Here is a 17,971-nt window from a genome sequence, read left to right as displayed (position 1 = left end):
GACTATATGGCTGTGACTGAAATGAAAAATAAAGAACATTGTTTGAGATTCCGTGCAATTCCTGAAGAAACAGGTGAAGACATCAGAGATAAAATTGTTAATGCTCTAGTAAAATTTCTGGATTTGAATGAAGATCAGATGGAATTTGAAATAGATAAAGTGTATAGAATTAATTCCAGATATGCAACAATGAATAAAATTCCAAGAGATGTGCTTGTTCATTTTATAAAGAAGACGACCAGAGATATGGTATTACAGCAACACTTTAAAAATACCCTTAAAGTTGATGGTAAGGAAATACTGGTGATGAAAGAAATTCCTATTAGACTTTTACGTAAGAGAAAAGAATATGCTTTCTTTACAGAGAAACTTAAGCAACGCAAAATTCAATTTAGATGGGATGTTCCAGAAGGAGTGATCTTTACATTCAGACAACAGAAATATAGATTGAATACTGTTCAAAAAGCAAGGGACTTCTTGAGAAAAGCTTCAAAAGATATGGATAAACTCAAAGATATGGATATAATTCCTGGGGAACAAAGTCAACAAAATATGCAGAGGAAGGGAAGGAAGATGATGGACTAAAAGGAGCATCAGGCACATTTTAAAATACACTCTTAAAGATGGATTACAAATATCTAACTTGGAATATAAATGGAGCCAATACGGCGCAGAAGAGAAAGAAAGTGTTTCATTATTTGAAAAAATTAAAATTGGATATAATTTGTTTACAAGAAACTCATATTAAGAAGAAAGATTCCAAATATTTGATTTGTAAAAATTTGGGTGAAGAATTTATTTCGGCTGGACCAAAAAAAAAAAATGGAGTTGTTCTCTACATTAACCCACAATTGCTTCCTAAATTGGTATTACTGGATGATAGTGGTAGATTTGTGGGGGTTGAAATTACTCTACAGGGTACAAACATTTTGATAGTGGGTATCTATGCCCCCAATGAAGATAAAACAAGGTTTTACACAGGACTTATGGAAAAATTGTCAGAGTTTTCATATGACCATTGGTGCGTTATGGGTGATTGGAATGGGGTAATCTCACCAAAAATTGATAGGCTTTCTGAAAAAAATATCAAAGAGACACAGGGTAAATTACCGAAGATTTGCTTTGAACTGATGGAACATTTAGAATTGGTGGATACCTGGAGATATATAAATGATAACGCAAAGGAATTTACTTATTTTTCAGAAAGACACAAAACATTCTCGAGGATTGATATGATTTGGATGTCTAAAATTTTAGCGAAGGACACTTTTAAAATGGATATATTACCAAAAACTTTTTCGGATCATAACCCTGTGATATTAACTTTAAAAAAGAAAAATCTTGGATTTAGATGGAGACTAAATGAATCTTTATTACAGAATGACAAAGTAGTACAAGAATGTAAGAAGAAATTAAAAGAGTTTTTTGAACATAATTTACATAAAGGAACAAGTGAAAATATTGTTTGGGATACAAGTAAGGCATTTATGAGGGGATATCTTATTAAATGTAACTCTGAATTAAAAAAAAAGAAACAACAGAAAATGCAATTAATCTTGGAAGAAATAAAACAAAAAGAGGAAGAATTGAAAAAGAATCCAACTAAAGTTTCTATTGTAAATGAAATCAAAATGTTACAGAAGCAAGTATCAATGCTGACAGTTAGAGAAATTGAAAGAAAACTAAATTTTGCTAAACAAAGGACTTTTGAATTTGCAAATAAACCTGGGAAATGGTTAGCATATAAATTAAAAAAGAACGTCAAAAAATATCATTTTAAAGATACAAGAAGGAGATGAGACGTTGACAGATAATGTAAAAATTAAAAAGATTTTTCATCAATATTATTCAACATTGTACAAATGTCAGGAAATTCCATCTGAAAAAATAGAAGAGTATATATCTAAACAGAATTTGCCTAGAATTACAGACTTTCAGAGACAAGCTATTAATGGTCCTATTACGTCAAGAGAGATATCTGAAGCTATAAACAAAATTAAATTAGGAAAGGCACCAGGACCAGATGGGTTATCTGCAATGTATTATAAATGTTTGGAGGAAGAACTCTTACTACCTTTACAGTCTACAATGAATCTTATTCTGCAAGAGGGAAAGATACCGGATAGTTGGAAAAATGCTAATATAACATTAATACCTAAAGAGGAGCAAGATTTAACTAAAACAAAAAATTATCGACCAATATCTCTATTGAATAATGACTATAAAATTTTTACAATGATCTTGGCAGAAAGATTGAAAATAATATTGCAACAATTTATTCAGGAAGATCAATCAGGGTTTTTACCTAAAAGACAATTACGTGACAACGTCAGGAATGTCTTGAATGTCTTGGAATATTTAGAACAATGAAATGATAAACAAGCAGCTTTGATTTTTTTAGATGCTGAAAAAGCATTTGATAATTTGAATTGGAAATTTATGTTTCAGGTTTTGGAGCAAATGGATTTTGGAGACAATTTTATAAAATGGATTAGATCGATTTATACATCTCAGAAGGCTCAGATAATTGTTAACGGAGATTTAACGGATTCATGTGAAATACAAAAGGGTACAAGACAAGGATGTCCTTTATCTCCCCTTTTATTTATTTTGGTCTTAGAAGTGCTGCTTAGAGATATAAGGCAAGATAAAAGAATTTCGGGATTAAAGATAAAAAAGAAGAATATAAATTGAGAGCATTTGCTGATGATTTGATAATTGTACTAGAAAATCCTTTGGAAGGAATTAATGTATTGATGGACAAATTAAAAGAATTTGGACCGTTAGCAGGATTTAAGATCAACAATCAAAAAACAAAGATGTTGGTGAAAAATTTAACTTTAAGGGAACAGAAAGAGTTAATGGACAATACAGATTTTACAATAGAGAAAAAGTTGAAATATTTAGGTATCATTATGACAAATAAAAATTCAAAGTTGTTTCATAATAATTATGAAAAATTATGGACAGAGATTAAGAAAGATTTGCTAAGATGGGATAAACTACAATTATCATTAATGGGTAGAATATCTGTGATAAAAATGAATGTATTACCGAGAATGATGTTTTTGTTTCAAACAATACCTGTAATATCCTCTGATTTACCTTTTAAACAATGGCAAAAAGATATCTCTAAATTTGTATGGCAAGGAAAAAAACCAAGAGTTAAATTTAAACTACTACAAGATGCCAAAGAAAGAGGAGGACTGGGATTACCAAATCTGAGACTTTATTTTGCTGCCTGCTGTCTAGTCTGGATAAAGGAATGGATTTTATTGAGGAATAAAAGACTATTGGATTTGGAGGGCCATAATTTGAAGTGGGGATGGCATGGATATCTATGGTATGACAAAGTAAAAGTAAATGTAGACTTTAACAATCATTTCATAAGACGTCCTCTGTTGAAAATATGGAATAGATATAAACCAAGGTTTTATTCGAAAATACCATTATGTGTCTCAAGTCAAGAAGTGTTTTATAGAAGAGAAATGGCTGGAAAAGAGAAATGGTTAACTTATCAAGAACTATTAGAAAATATATATGGAGAATATACAATGAAAGAGAGAGAACAACTGACAAAGGAAGGATATAGTTTTCAATGGTTTGCCTATTTACAATTGTTAGAAAGATATAAAATGGACAAGAAAATGTATGGGTTTGAAATAAGTAAATCTGATTTTGAAATAGGATTGTGTACAAATGATGAAAATATAATTGCGAAAATGTATAAACTCTTATTGAAAATGGATATGGAGGAAGAACAAGTAAAAGAGTGTATGGTTAAGTGGGCAAAAAATTTTGGTCATAACATACAAATGGATCAATGGGAAAATATGTGGAAAAAAGGCTTGAAATTTACACTATGCTATAATCTTAAAGAAAATTTTTATAAAATGATGTACCGTTGGTACATGACTCCAGAAAAGTTGTCAAAAATGTATAGTAATGTTTCTAATGTTTGTTGGAAATGTAAACAACAAGAAGGATCATTTTATCATATGTGGTGGTTATGTAAAAAGGCAAAATCATTTTGGGCACAGATAGGTAGGAAGATGCAAAAAATTCTAAAGATAAATATTCAGTCAAAACCAGAATTTTTTTTATTGGGTTTTATGGATAAACAAATAGAAAAGAAATATGGAAGAATAATATTATATATGATTACGGCAGCAAGATTATTATATGCACAAAAGTGGAAAATGGAATCAACACCAACAATGGAAGAATGGTTATTGAAATTAATGGACTTAGTAGAAATGGATAAATTGACATGTTTACTTAGAGAAAAATCGACAGATACATTTCTTAAGGAATGGAAACCTCTCTTAGACTTTTTGTTGAAAGATCAAAATAAAATGATGATACTGGGATTTGACGATTAATTAAGACAGCCTATGGAGAAAAGGGACTCTGTATGTATACATTAAGGGACAGGTTTGATGTATATTATATACTTATAGCTGATCTGCGACAAATCGGAAGTCAACTATTTTATTTTTATTTTTTGTTGTTGTATTGTTATGTCTTTTTGACTTTGTTTTGTTTGTTTTTGGAAAAATTTGAATAAAAATTATTAAAAAAAAAAAAAAAGAGAAAGTGGATAGAGAAAAGTTCTTCTCCCTCTCTCATAATACTAGAACTCGCGGACATTCAAAGAAGCTGAATGTTGGAAGATTCAGGACAGACAAAAGGAAGTACTTCTTTACTCAGCGCATAGTTAAACTATGGAATTTGCTCCCACAAGATGCAGTAATGGCCACCAGCTTGGATGGCTTTAAAAGAAGATCTGACAAATTCATGGAGGACAGGGCTATGAATGGCTACTAGCCAGGATGGCTGTGCTCTGCCACCCTAGTGAGAGGCAGCATGCTTCTGAAAACCAGTTGCCGGAAGCCTCAGGAGGGGAGAGTGTTCTTGCACTCAGGTCCTGCTTGCGGGCTTCCCCCAGGCACCTGGTTGGCCACTGGGAGAACAGGATGCTGGACTAGATTATTTATTTATTTATTTATGAGATTTGTTAGATGCCCATCTGGCAGAGGTTAATCTGCCACTATGGGCGACTTACAACCAAACACAAGTACATTCCATATAGACATAATCAAAATCCTAAAAATTAGAGAATAAAAATTAAAAGCTTTAACTATAAATTTCTACAAAACACTGTCTATGATTGGATATTAGTAATGGTGAGAAATGTCTGAAAGAGAAAGGGAAATAGAACAAAATCACATCACCATCTTTTCACAAATCAGTTACAAACACAGAATACAAAAGGATAATAAATTAAAGGGTATAAACTGTAATGCTAATATCTGTATCCTCAAATACTTCATCAAGCATTGTTGAAACTTTACTCCAATTCAGGTGGTCAAGTCCACACCCAATCTTCAGCATAGAAATACAAGTTACAGCATTATTAAGGCAATGGATTTTCATCGCTCAAGCTCTTCCGTAGATTGTCATAGGTAGGCTTATGAAAGTATTTGTTCGTTGTAATCAGATAGTACACATATCGATTCTCTCTCTTCAGAACAGCCACATCCCCAGTCTTCTTTTTCTGGTTCAAGAGCTCCTGAACACCACCAAACTTCTCCTTAAAAATGGCAGCTATGCCAGCACTCATATGACAATCCTCACTGATACAGTGAGCCAAGGAGTCTGTTCCAGGACATGTAAAAAGGTCTCCCTGTATGTACCTGATTCTTTCTTCTTTGCCGACTGGGCGCTAGCCATGATAGTATGGAGGACTTTTCAGGATTTCTTCAGATATAAGAACTGGAAACGAATGCAGTATTCATATTGAAAAAAAGAAACAAATTGGGATAGACAGTTGCAACCCCAAACCAAGAAATGCGTATTGAGGCACGGGAAACACTGAAAAATCTTGAAAACGGGTCTTCCCTCCCGGCAGGCTCTTCTTATGTTCTTATGTTCTTATGACTGGGAGAGAGACCCCTGCCTGAAACCCTGAAGAGCAGTTGCCAATCAGTGTAGGCAATATTGAGCTACATGGACCAATGCCCTCACTTAATATAAAGCAACTTCCTACATTCCTAGATACCTGAACAATAAAATGCCGCAACACCTTTGCTGTTCTGAATTAGGATGCTTTCCATTGCTTCCGCTGTGCTTTTGCAGTTCGGTCATACAAAACAACCTTCTGTGGTGGTGGCAGAGGAAGAAGAAGAAGAATAGGTAACGTTCCTGCAGCCTGACAACATTGCTTTGAAAAACAGACTTTGTTTCTTTAAATGTAGTGCAATAAATCACATTCCACTTTCCTCTTGGGGTCAACTCCTACCTCTGGAGAAAGTGAGATAAAGTGAAAAACTGGAAGATAAAAACAGTTATTGAAAACTGCTTAGCTCTCTGGGGAGCATTTGAGCTTGGAGGCCTTTTAAAGGGGTTGCTTTGTATGCATTTTAAAAGGGCCTTTTCTCTTCCCGCCAGAGTTCCTTTTCTTTACCGTAGTCTACAGACTCAGTCATCACGTCCTTCCTTACTGAGCGGTCTGTTTTTATCTCTTGAAAGGGCCCAACAGCAGAAGACTCTGGACCCTGCCTCCCTTGCAAGGGATCTTTCAAGCATCATTCCTTTTACATGGACACTCAGGGACCTGAAGAGCAGACTCTGAAGACTGAAAGCCTCTAGAGGAATCTTCCCCCCCAAACACAACAGTTGTCCACTCCGATAGGCTGTCCCCCAGCTTGCATTCTCTCTCCATGTTGCCGCAGCCAATGCTAGGTAGAGTGTCAGCGCAAATTAGAAACATCACTGCAGTTTCACCAAAAGCAAAATCCATTGCAAACGTGGAAATCTCGCCTTGTAGGGGGAAAAGAAAACAAAATGTAAAGGAGGGGGAAGATTAATCTGACAGGCAAAATTTCTTAGGAACTAGGGAAGTATGCACATCCCTGGCTGAAATCTGAAGCTAGTTTGAAGGTTGCTCCACAGGGTGAAACATTTGGAGAAATACCGAGACAAACTTGAAGAGTACAGTAGCCCTGTTTTTACTGATTCAAGGTTCTATTTATTTATTTATTTATTTATTTATATATATCTTGCCCTTCCTCCCGGCAGGAGCCCAGGGCGGCAAACAAAAGCAAACAAAAGCCTTTTAAGTTGAGACCTATCCCAGTAGGGGATAGCGTCTGTGTTAGAATTGCTTGTTAATATGTTTTTTAAATATGTTTTTTTAACCCTTCTTTAAATATGTTTTAAAGATTTTTTTTTTAAAAAATGTGTTTAACGTTTTGTTTTAACCTATTTTAAAGTCTGTTTTTGTGATGTTTTAAAGTGTTTTTAGCACTTCTGTTTGCCGCCCTGGGCTCCTGCTGGGAGGAAAGGCGGGATATGAATCAAGTAATAAACAAAGAAACAAACAAATAAATAAAAGCACTAAAAACTTTAAAACTTCATAAAAACAAACTTTAAAACACATTCAAACAAAACATCTCTAAAAACATTTCTTAAAAAAGCTTTCAAAGCATCGTTGAAGATTAAAAACATTTTTAGAAAGAAGGTTTAAGAACATATTAAACAGCAATTCCAACACAGACACAGACTAGGATGGGTCTCAATTTAAAAGGCTTGTTGAAAGAGGAAGGTCTTCAATAGGTACCGAACAGATAACAGAGATGGGGCCTGTCTATTATTCAAGGGTACGGAGTTCCACAGGGTAGGTGCCACCGCGCTAAAGGTCCGTTTCCTATATTGTGCATAATGAACCTCCTGATAAGATGGTATCTGCAGGAGACCCTCACCTGAAGAGTGCAGTGATCAACTGGGTATATAAGGGATAAGATGGTCTTTCAGGTATCCTAGTCCCGAGCTGTATAGGGCTTTGTACACCAAAACTAGAACCTTGAACTTGGCCCGGTAGCAAATGGGCAGCCAGTGCAATTCTTTCAGCAGCAGGGTGACATGTTGGCAATACCCTGCCCCAGTGAGTAGTCCTGCCACTGCAGTTTGCACCAGCTGCAACTTCCGGACCAACCTCAAGGGCAGCCCCACATAGAGCGCATTACAGTAATCCAGCCTGGAAGTTACCAGTGTGTGGACAACAGTGGTCAGGCTATCCTGGTCCAGAAAGGGCAGCAGCTGTCTTACCAGCTGAAGCTGGTAAAAGCCACTCCTAGCCACGGAGGTCACCTGGGCCTCTAGCAACAAACATGGATCCAGGAGCACCCCCAGACTACGGACCTACTCTTTCAGAGGAAGTACAACCCCATCCAAAGCAGGCAACTGACCAATTATCCAAACTTGGGAACCACCAACCCACAGTGCCTCCGTCTTGCTAGGATTCAGACTCAGTTTATTGGCCCTCATCAAGCCCACCACCGAATCCAGGCACTGGTCCAGATCGGAGCCATAAGTCTAAACATCACCATGAAATGTTCTGACCATGACAATGGGGTGACATCTACCCCCCTATCTCCAGACCACCCCTTCCTCCATCTGGAGCAAAAACCAAGTTGAGGGTGTGCCCTGCCCTATGCGTCGGGCCAGTGACAACTTGAGACAATGGAAGATTCGAACTCTAGCAATGCAAGATTCTCACTCTGGTTCTACCAATTCAAGATCCTAGCCCTTCTTCTACCATTTCAAGTTTTTAACCCTGGTTCTACTGATAGAGGATAGAGCGAGGCAGCTGGAAAACCACCTGTCCGGTATGTTTTAAGTTGGATTCCTGCATTGAACAGGGGATTGGACTCAATGGCCTTATGGGCTCTTTCCAACTCTACTATTCTATGATTCTATGAAACATTTCAGAATTCATTATATAGGGTGGTATTTAATGCTAGTCCTACTTAGAGTAAGCCCATTGAAGTTAACAGACATGACTGACTTAGGTTCATTAATATCAGTGGGTCTTCACTGAGCATGACTTAGTTGAATACAAATGAATTATGTCAGAGAAATCATGCATACTTCAGACAGATTGTAGAATCCCATTTTCCTTGGTTCAATGTATGTATATAACATTTATATTTTAGCACTCACTGCAACAACTCATGAAACAAGACCTTTATGAAGGCCATCTATGAGTTAGCCTAGAAAGAAGTGGGTCACACTCTTTGTTTGCTCTCCTCATCCCATGCATGCTTCTTGGCTGTGATGTGAATTTTCCCTAGCACTGACATCCATCTTATTTCACTGTTAACACTTAAGTTCATTGTCTTTTTGGCAGGTGTTCTTCAGAGATCATTTTTTCTCCTATTAACGTCTTCCTGTAGCTCTTCTTGGCTTTATAGCCTTCTCTTCTTTTATTGCTTGACCTGGAGAAATCAAGAATTATTCAGATTTGCTTTAAGTGAGGCTTCTCTTTAGAGACAGCAGTGGGACCTAAGAGCATCACTGAGTGACTTCTTTTCCCCCAAAGGGATGCTATAAATATGTATCTGTGTGTTTCCTGACTCCTAATGCAAAAGTTGCTTATTTGCAACTGGTTTGCAAAACTTACTGTTGCATCTGTGGGAGACGAATGAACAATACCCTGATATGGCAAACTATAGTTAGTGTGTATGTCTATGAAGGGAGAACTGATTATCAGTATTGTACAAAGTGAAATAGCAATGCTATTTAAATGGGGAATGAATGGCATGACACCTTTTTGACAACCAGAGGATAGATTTTTTACTGGGGCATAATGTAAAGTGATCAGTGTTGGTTTCAATGGGGAATGACCGGGGAGCTTCAGGAATTTGTTAATTCTAATAGGAACTGACTTGATCCACACCTTCCAGACTAATGTGTTGATTATAACTTAGGCTGAAATCCAGTACACACTTACCTGGGAGTAAGTCCCATTGAACTCAACATGTGCTCAGAGGCACATGTTACCAAATTCTTCCAAGCTACACAGGAAGTGGACTGTACTGTGAAAATCCAACCCAAATTGTGTTTGCATTTTTACAAATGTGTCGGGCAGTACAAAATCTCAGAGAAGTCAGGTCTCCTGTTCCCCTGGTGCATTCACTATAGCTGCCCAATTTCCCTGCTTTTTAAAGTTTGATAGAAATATCTCTAGGCTATAGGTACTTTCTTAAACTGCAAGGTTGTTTTGTGTGTTTTTTTGCCTATTAGTGAATTTCTCTGCTTTTTAATTCGGGAGGTAAGAAATGGGATCCTGTGCAAGTTTGCTGAGAATGGATTGATCATTTCAATGCTTATTGAGTTCAGTGGGATTTATTCCTGTGCAATCATGCTTAGGAGAGGTGAAACTGACCATGGGGGAGGAGGAGAAGAGAGAGGGACAGAGGGAGGGCTGGAGTGGGCAGGGGATGAGGAAGAGGGAGGGGAGAAGAAGGGAAGGAGAGGAGGGGAGGAGAGGGGAAGAAGAGAAGGGGAAGGAGAGGAGAGAGGGGGAGGGGAAAGGCAGGTCTGATCATTTGCATGCTTATTGAGTTCAATGGTGTTTATTCCTGTGCAATCATGCTTAAGATAGGTAAATGTTACCATGGGGGAGAAGGAGAAGGGGAGAGGTGATTGGAAGAGGAGAAGGGCGGGAGAGGTAAAGGGAGGTGGAGGGAAGGGGCAAGAGGGAGGGGACAGGAGGGAGGAGGAGGAGGGGAGTTTCTTACTGAGCCATGTCCATGCTTATCATTGACTCCAATGTTAAATTTCTTAAATTAATTAAAAATCAACCAAGCATTTTTAAAAACTTTTAAACAGTAGGTCAGAGTATGGGGCAAGGTCAGTAATAAGATTACAGGTACTCTGTGAACATGGCTGATTTTTAATTCATTTCAATAAATTATGAGACCACTGACAGAAAAAAGTCCAATAGGGGTCTGGATTCCCCCCCCCTCTTGTTTTACACTTTGAACTCTTGATTCTCTCTGAGTGTTTTGTGTATTGCCATGGAAACTTGGATTGTTAAACAAGCGTTTCTGAGTTCAGGAATGTAAGTTTTGCAACATTTCATTTTGAAATGAGTTTACGGGAAGCAGCAGAATGGCATGGGGGTATATTCAATTTAACATTGTGAAATGTGAAATATCCATGCTGGCTATAGTATACAGCCATTCTTGTGGCTGTATAATAAGACATTTCATTGAGAGGAGGAGGAGTGAATGACCCCCAAAGTATGTTTAGCTGGCATGGGGGAGGAGGAGGAAGTTGGTTCCTCCATAGGTCAGACTGGGCCCTATTTATTATTGTTGGGGTAGGGGGAAGAGGAGATTCTTTTGTCCCCAAAATGTTTGGCTAGCATCATAAGTGGTGTGTGTGTAATCTGGTTTCTTCATAGACTGGACTGGGCCCTATTTATTGTAGGGGGGAGAGACAGGAAAGGAGATTCTTTGTGACAAATGGCCTCTTAAAATGTTTGGCTGGCGTCATCAGTGTGTTTGCGTGTGGGGAGAATATTTTTTCTTCATAGGCTGGACCTGGACTGGACCTTTTTTATTGTCAGGGTGGGAGGGTCAGAAGATTTGTGGTAGCAAACTGCTCCAAGAATGGACTGAGCTGGACAGGACCTTTAACATTTATTTTTATTTATTTACAGTATATGAATATTTGATATGAACATATGCAAGATAATTAACTTTCATTAGCGATAAAAGCAAGAACTCATTATAGTTATTTTAAGTTAAAAATCCTTAGCACTACTTTCAAGAGAATCAGATGCTTATTTTCTTTCTGAGCTCGGGACAGTCTGTCATGATGGGGCATGGGGGTGTGGAAGAGTACATGAAAACACAGACGTCCTGGCAATCCACTTAGCAGGGCAGATGTGGCGTTCTTGCACACTTCCATCGCCAATTCCACTTTGTGTAAGGAGGTGGGACCTGCGTAGATGTGGTCCATCAAAAGGAGAAGGAATTCTGAGTTGAACAAGTCCCTGCTTTTGTAAAAAACCAAGAAACTTAGACACCTTGTGCTAATATCTCTGGGTCCCCACACCAGTCGAATCCTGGAGGAACTTGTCCAACTTCCTGCTACAGTATTCAGAAGTGATCACATGGTGTGAAAGGCTCCTTTTTCTCACATTTTGGCTTCTTGCTTTTCCCACCTGCCATGTCTTTTTCTCTGAGCAATAGGAGCTTACAGTTTACAGGATTGGTTGCATTTTTCCCCAAAAAAAGAAACTCTAGAAATCTTTAGCCAATGATTATTACCCATCATACTTGAATACACTGCTCCAGGTCAGGGAGGTTTTCCCTATATACCAGGGAATAAGCCAGGCATAGCTTAAATAAAACATAGTATTCCTGAATACAATATTTGCTGTGACACGTAGTCTCACAAATATAATGGTTAATTTACCGAGGAGGAGGTATGATTTAGCTGTAGTAACTAACATAATCCCATTCATTTTACTTAGAAGTAAGCCCCACTATGTTCATTTAAGTGGATGTGAAATTGAACCTTGGTCTTCCAGGTCCTATGACCATTACATTTCTGCAATTGCAGAAACTCATTTTAAATATAGTTTAAGTTAAAAATATAATCTCAAGATGCCCAAATGTGAATTTCTTTTTTCTTTTTTTTACTCTTCACTCAAGTTCTTTGCATGGTTTAGGGCTGGCACTGGGGGAGAGCAGCACTCTTGTGCCTTGTGTGTGGCTGGCCGAAATTATTGTGAATTAAAAGTTTATTTGGGTGAACTTGAACTGAGGTACTTTGTTCTTTTTTAAAAGTGATATTTCCAAGCACCACTGGTTACTAACACAATCCTCTTCATCTTATTCAGAAGGAAGTAAATCTCCACTGTGTTCTTACTCATGAGAGCAAGCATAGGGCTAAAGCTTTTTGTAGCATCTTCTAAATGTGAGTTTCCAGCAACTCATTCTCTGTGTGTGTGTGTTTTTAAACAGGATTGGCAGAGCATTATTGAATGAACAAAGATCAAGGTTTCTGTTCACTACTGAGGAAGTACGCTTTAACTATCCCCCCCCCCCATGATAACAAGCATAGGACTAAAACTCTGTTAGGTGCTCAGTATTATTAAAACTGCAGCCGATAAGTGTCCACTGTTTCTTTGCAAAGGAGGATAGGAAAAGAAACAGAACAGGTGGAGGCCACACAATGTTTCTCCCATCTGAGAAGCTACTGTGACAGCAGGGACCCCTTCTGAACCAAAGTAAGACAGTTTACAGTTTTGTTAGGTGCTATTTGTAAAACTGCAATGCTTAAATATCCACAGTATGTTTGCAAGGGAGGAAGATGGGGGGGAGGGGGAAACAGCATTTGGCCATGATTTCATTGGCCATGACCCCATAACAGACCCACCAAGTCTAGTGGACACCAGCCACCACTGGTGATGGGATAATAACACCTGTACAATTGACAAATCATTATTTGGTAAAGGGTTGGATATTAGGTATTCTTAACCTCTGCAGGAATCATAAAATCACAGAATAGTAGAGTTGGAAGGGTCCTATAAAGCCATCGAGCCCAGCCCCATGCTAGATACAGGAATCCAACATAAAGAATCCCTGACAGGTGGCTGTCCAGCTGCCCTTTGAATGCATCCAGTGTTGGAGAGCCCACCACCTCCCTAGGTAATTGGTTCCATTGTTGTACTGCTGTAACAGTTAGGAGGTTTTTCCTGATGTTCAGCTGAAATCTGGCTTCCTGAAACTTGAGCCCATTATTCTGTGTCCTGCACTCTGGGATGATTGAGAAGAGATCCCGATCCCCCTCTGTGTGACAACCTTTCATTTACTTGAAGAGTGCTCTCGTATCTCCCCTCAGTCATAAGAACATAAGAAGAGCCTGCTGGATCAGGCCAGTGGCCCATCTAGTCCAGCATCCTGTTCTCACAGTGGCCAACCAGGTGTCTCTTCTCCAGGCTAAACATGCCCAGTTCTTTCAGTCTCTCCTCACAGGGCATTGTTTCCAGTCTCCTGATCATTCTCGTTGCCCTCCTCTTACCATTCCAGTTTGCCTGCATCCTTCTTAAAGAGTGGCGTCCAGAACTGGAATAGAGGATCAAAGAGAGAAATCTGATCCACAGAAGAGATTTGTGGGCATTTCTGTTTTCAAGAACTCAGGAGGGGAGAAGGGATTTTAAAAAAAACCCTGATCTTATTTCCTTTTCCTCCTCTGGCCTTGTTGACACTGGGCATGGGGGAATGATTTCCTCCACTGACAGAAATGCTTCTAGGGAATTATTATGCCAATTGACAGAAATGCTTCCAGGCATCTTATTCCTCACCTTCATAAGCAAGCTTCCCCCTTTCTCCCACACATTAATGTATAGAGAGGTTGATTTGTAAGGGGAAATCTGAGAAGGGAGGGTGCTCTTGGGAGGGCTTTGCAGCCTTATTGGGAAGAAGCTCAACCTGAGGACATTTTTGTCCTTTGCAATTCTGCGATTCTATGGTGGGGAGGAGAAGCTCATGTGACCTTAACTCCAATGGATAAGAAAGGAAGACAGACTCTGGGAAAGCCAGCTAAATGTATCATGTTAACGGCCTCATCTTGTGGTGTCATCATTACTATAATTAATGAATTATCATAGCAAATGGCAGCAACTATAAAGTTTGCGACGATATGCAGCCATTTGCTCTGGTGGGGGGAATGGGCAGCCTATATTTCATATCAAAGTGATTAGCGAGGGCCTGGCAACATGAACAATGCCCTTCACTTGAAAGGGATGAAAGAATCGACAGAGAACACCCAAAATGAAACCCTTTGCCCTTTTGCTGCCTTTCCTATTAGAAAACAAGTTAAAAAGTACCATTGGGCAGGTTAATTGACTTACAAGTATGTCTTTTTAATAAGTGTCATAAAGTATGTCACGCACGCGAAACCTGCTTTCGGTGCATTTTTTTTAAAAAAATGTTGTCAACCAGATGAAAGTTTATTGTTCGCATGGAAGTTCCCCTTTTCAAGACATAATGGAGGACATTAAATTGATTTGCCATGCGTAGATATGAAGCAGGTTGCTTTCTTTGCACTCCCTCAATGTGCCTTTCATCGGCATTTGCTGCTCAATGTTCTGGGGGGGAGCAGTGAGAATCGGCGAGATGCCCTCTACAGTGAAGAACCTAACCAAATCCCCACTGGGACAAAGCAATGGTCCATCCACTCCATGATGTTACTTACCGCAGTCATAAATCCCATGCCTTCAGGAAGCCCACGGGCCAGGCAAGAAGGCAATAGCCCTTCCCCAGTATTGTCTCATCCCCCGAAACTGTTATTTACTCTCCTACTGTTTTTTTAAATTTTAACTGTTTATATACTATTTTATCTTGTACGTCGCCCAGAGTGACTGGACAACCAGCCAGATGGGCGACTAACAAATTTAATAATAATAATAATAATAATAATAATACTGCCTCTGAACATAGTTCCACATAGCTGTCATGGCTATTAGCCATTGATAAGGTTATCGTCCAGGAATATGTCTGATCCAGATACAGGAAACCGTTGGCCCACCAGATGTTGTTCAGCTCAAACTCCCATCTGCCCCAGCCAGGAGAGGCAGATGGGAGTTTGAGCCCAACATCTGCAGGGCCACAGGTTCCCCAGCCCATAAGTGCCAAAGACCATTTACATTACACATGCAGAAATCTGGAGTAAATGCCCCTCCCTGTTCCTTTATTCATAGCCACTGTAACCACTGTAGTCATGGGCCTTTAGACGTTGTTGTGTCCCATCCGCCCCAGCCAGCATGCCTAGTGATCCAAGATAAAAGGAGTTGGTGTCTAATAGCATCTGGAGGGCTACAGGGTCCCCATCCCTGTCTAATCCATTTATGTAATATTGGCTAGAAGTCATCACAGCTAAAATGATGAAACTGAGGTTATCATACTTTGGGCACATAATGAGAAGACATGATTCACTGGAAAAGACAATAACGCTGGGAAAAACAGAAGGGAGTAGGAAAAGAGGAAGGCCAAACAAGAGATGGATTGATTCCATAAAGGAAGCCACAGACCTGAACTTACAAGATCTGAACAGGGTGGTTCATGACAGATGCTCTTGGAGGTCACTGATTCATAGGGTCACCATAAGTCGTAATCGACTTGAAGGCACATAACAACAACAGCCATCACAACATCTTAAGGCAGGAAATTCCACATGTTAACTATGCTGTTCTGTTAAGAAGCATGTTCTTTTGTCTGTCCTGAATCCCCTGCCAGTCAGTATCAAGAAAAAAGGAGAAAGAAAAATATCTCTATGCACTTTTCCCATACCATGGAGCACTATCACGGTCCCTCAGTCACTTTTGTTCTGAACTAAAAGCCTCCCCTGGATCCCTTCCTTTTTCAAAAAAGGTGCCATGCTTCAGGATGGACCCAAGACCAAATTTCGAAGGGCTCTCATTCTGCATGGGAATGCCCATTCCATCTTGGTTATGTTGTGGATATTTTAGGAGGAATATGCATAAATCGTTTTGGAAAAAGTCTCAAAATCTTTTTTTTTAAACCCACTACTTTTGAGGTTGTTAACCACTCTTGTCTTGCCAACCCACACATAGGGTGGCATTAAATGTTACTCCTACTAAGGGTAGACCCATAACTAATTTAGGTCCATTAATGTTTATTCTGAGTAGGACTTCACTGAATATAATCCATTGTTTTCTGTACAATTCCCTCTGAGCAATAACAGTTCATCAAGTTGCATTGCTTCCATGGGGAATTGCTTCTAGGTTTAATTGTTTCAATCTGCATAAGAACATAAGAAGAACCTACTGGATCAGGCCAATGGTCCTTCTAGTCTAGCACCCTGTTCTCACAGCAGCCAGCCAGATGCCTCCAGGAATCCTCCAAGGAGGACTTGGGCACAACGACCTTCTTCCCTCCTTAGGTATCCAGCAACCAATATTCGGAAGCATACTGCCTCCGACCATGGAGGCAGAGCATAGCCATCGTGGCTAGCAGCCTTTGATACCATTACCTTCCATTAATTTGTCTTCTTTTAAAGCCATCCAACTTGATGGCCATCACTATCTCCTGTGGGAACAAATTTCAGAGTTTAATCATGTGCTGTGTGAAGAAGCCCTTTCTTTTGTTTGTTGTGAATCTTCCGACATTCAACCTTCATATGTCCACAACTTCTAGCGTTAGAGAGGGAGGAAAGCTTTTCTCTGTCCACCTTCTCCATGCCATGCATTATTTTGCACATTTCTATCATGTCACCTCTGACTGGCCTCTTCTCTAAGCTAAAAAGCCACAAATGCTGCAACCTTTCCTCTTAGGGGAGTCACTCCACCCCCTTGATCATTCTGGTCGCCCTTTTCTGTGTGGTGCCAGGAGCCCCACGGACTAGTTAGCTGCTTGTTGGCACCTGTAACTCCCCCGTCACTCCCCAGACTGCCTTGTATGAGACCATCAAGGCAACAAGGTCATCCGGCAATGTGTAGATTCCCAAATGGAATCCAATCCATGCATTGGTGGGACATTGAGGATAAGGTGTCTCCATACTGGATTTTTTTTTTTTGCTGAGCTTTTTCTCCAACCCTTTTTATATTAGGTCCCTTCATTCCTCTGGTAAAGAGGAAAGGCTGTAGTTCAGTGGTAGAGCACCTGCCTTGCATGCAGAAGGAGCTAGGTTCAATCTCCAGCAACTTCTGGTAGGTCTGGCAGAGTCTTCTGTCTGAACCTTTGGAGAGCCACTACCAGTCAGTATTGACAATACTGAGTTGGAAGGACCAATGGTAGCTTCCTATGTAACGAATCCAGTTTTAATGACAATTAGTGCTTTGCTTTGTTTTTCTTGAAAAGATAAACGTTTTCACATTTTAATTCTTTAAGGACTCTCCAATGAATGTAGTTTGGTCTCAGTGACACCTTAATTTGAAATTTGTCAAGTTGCCCTGAAACTTTATTCTCTGTCACTGCTGTTTGACTCAGTTCTGGCAATGTGGCAGGTGTGTGGAGATGGTGCAACTTGTTCCACAGCAAAAAAAGGTAAAGGTAAAGATGTCCCCACACTTATAGTGCAAGTCATTTCCAACTCTTAGAGTGACGTCTTGAGACGGTTACAAGGCAGACCGTATATATGGGGTGGGATT

General features: G+C 39.3%; 1 long non-coding RNA gene and 1 pseudogene across 2 annotated transcripts in view; one reads left to right on the top strand and one right to left on the bottom strand.

The window, feature by feature from the left end:
- Positions 1-5,283: 5,283 nt before the first annotated feature.
- Positions 5,284-5,707, bottom strand: LOC133375615 (ADP-ribose glycohydrolase OARD1-like; annotated as a pseudogene).
- A 7,228-nt stretch (positions 5,708-12,935) lies between these two features.
- Positions 12,936-17,971, top strand: part of LOC133375614 (uncharacterized) — a 21,073-nt gene continuing 16,037 nt past the window's right edge. For both annotated transcript variants that reach the window (XR_009760264.1, XR_009760262.1), the window contains exon 1: positions 12,936-13,087. This is a non-coding gene — a long non-coding RNA (uncharacterized LOC133375614). The remainder of the gene's footprint in view (positions 13,088-17,971) is intronic.

The sequence above is a fragment of the Rhineura floridana genome, chromosome 1 (genome assembly GCF_030035675.1).
Source record: "Rhineura floridana isolate rRhiFlo1 chromosome 1, rRhiFlo1.hap2, whole genome shotgun sequence".
Classification (NCBI taxonomy): Eukaryota; Metazoa; Chordata; class Lepidosauria; order Squamata; family Rhineuridae; genus Rhineura; species Rhineura floridana.
The sequence above is the reverse complement of the archived record's forward strand: the minus strand, read 5'-3'. Positions and strand labels throughout refer to the sequence as shown.